Below are 2255 nucleotides of genomic sequence, written 5' to 3'. Positions count from 1 at the left end.
ACACACACACACACACACACACACACACACACACAGGGGCCAAAGGCACCGCAGTTGAGTCAGTGTGCAGCTCTATGTTTATGTGAGACACTGGATGTGGGAAAGACAAAGAAAGAGCGAGAAAGAAACACAAAGAGAGAATGACAGCCTGGTCTCAGCTGGCAAGAAGGGCTATAGGGTGGAGGTGGGGGCTGGTGGAGGGGGAGGCAGGAGGAGTGTTCTCAGATAGCCTTTACCTCTCAATGTTTGTCATCAAGAAAGTTTGTGGCTCTACATTTGTGTGTGTGTGTTTCTGTGTGTGTGTGTGTGTGTGTGTGTGTGTGTGTGGACATATGAATATAGGCCCCTTATATGTATATAGGAATTATTAACTTTGTGATTGTAATTGAGTGATTGTGAATGTGTATGAATTATGTACCACAATCTTCCCAGAGAAGATTTATTTTTTTTGTCATAAAGGCTCTTCGGGGCATTTAATTCCCGCATTTTGCATTTGTGTCGTGATCATTGCTGCAGGGGCTCCTGCGGGAGACCCATCCCTCTGCAGGTCGTGACCTTTGCCAACCTGCCACAGTGCGACGGGGAAAAAAACCTTTCCCCAGCATCCTTTTGGCTGGGCGCCCTGGTCACCGTGCCAACTCCCGCGGTTGCCATGGAGAGTGGGATTTTGGCATTGATGGAAGGCACTGGCGGGGAGGGGACGGGGGTGTGACGGAGAGGGAGCGGACATCTCCTGACAGCCAAGAGCAGAGGGCAAATATTTAGTCCAGCCACTTCAGGAAAGGAGCCAAACGAGGCCGGCCAGTCAAGCCCAGGGACGTGACTTTGGCCTGGGATGAACGGCCCGGCCCTCACAGCCTCCCCTCCCTGGATCTCTCCCCTTGGTATTCAGTGTCACGGATCTCATCTCAGGGCTAATATCTCAAGCGTGCCACAGATGGTGAATCAAATTGGGGACCTGGTTTGATATCAGGCCATTGATGGATAGTTCTGGGGTTGCAAAAGTGAAGGGGGAAAGAGGAGGTGGGGGAGGAGATGGAGGAGGAGGAATGTAGGTGAAACGTTGAGAATGGGTAATGCATAGCATGAGAACAGAGGAGAGAGAGGGTGTGTTTGTTTTCATTTCACATTACCGCCATGATTTTGAAGCACTGTCTCTACTGTCTGCTTGACCTTTTCCATGGCAAGCCTTGTGTTACACGGTCTGTCTTTTTGATTGCCTCTGCATTAGTTCGTCTGAACTGCAACTTGCAACAGCAGAGCTCCCTCCATCCCTCCATCCCTGAACCACAAGAACTGTGTGCAGTATTAGCAGGATCAACGGGAGGAACTAACTGCTGCGCGCCAGAGTGGGGCTATAAAGGCCACCTTTTGGGCTCAGCCACAGGCAGAACTATTGCCACAGCAAGTGCCTTTAAAGGACGTGTGCCGGGCTGTGTAGGCACATAGTGGGTGCCTTTAAAGGTTTTGTGTTATAGGGCGTCGTTGAGTGTGTTGTGTTGTTGTTGTGGTGGCATGGCATGGTGGATGGAAATACCAGGGATTGCATGTCTCTGGCTGGCTGTTTGCTCTCTACTGCCCAAATATTTACAGACTGCAGAGAAGCTCCAGGACAGCTGTGTCAGCAGTGTGATCTGGATGCCACCTCTCCGAAATACATGGAGGCCTCCATCTTCGTGGAGAAAGAAATTGACAGGAATCGCAAGAGAAAAATTGCTCCCCCATTTCTTTCCATCATTGCTAGAACAATGAAACTGACTAGTGCTCTCACAAGTACAACAGTGAATGCCACAATGTTCGTTAAGGTTCTTGTCAATCAGAATTAATGAGTGAATTAATAGTGACAATTTAATAACACTTAATAGCACTTACTAACAGTGATACATTTAACCTTTAATAAAGTGCTGCATTTTCTGTGAGTGGACTTTGTTGGTCCAACCACTGGAAAAATAACGAAACGCAGAGAAAAGGAAAAACAAACTGGGAGAACAAAAACAGTGGTTATAGAACCAAAAAAAGGGGGGAGACCGAGATTGTCACGTTGTGTGATCTGTGTGATTATATGCTGCCCATGTGAAGACTATGGCAGACAGTGCACAGAACACTCGCTGAATTGACAGCACAAATCTGAACGCATGGAGCACACCATCAAAACAAACCATTTGTGTGATATGGGCACGTCATGGCAACCTAATTCATTTAAAGGCACAGTTTTCAATTTGTTCAATCTGCATCATCTGCACTTCGGTTTATTT

The sequence above is a fragment of the Alosa sapidissima genome, chromosome 3 (genome assembly GCF_018492685.1).
Source record: "Alosa sapidissima isolate fAloSap1 chromosome 3, fAloSap1.pri, whole genome shotgun sequence".
NCBI lineage: Eukaryota > Metazoa > Chordata > Actinopteri > Clupeiformes > Clupeidae > Alosa > Alosa sapidissima.
Note: the sequence above shows the minus strand (reverse complement) of the source record.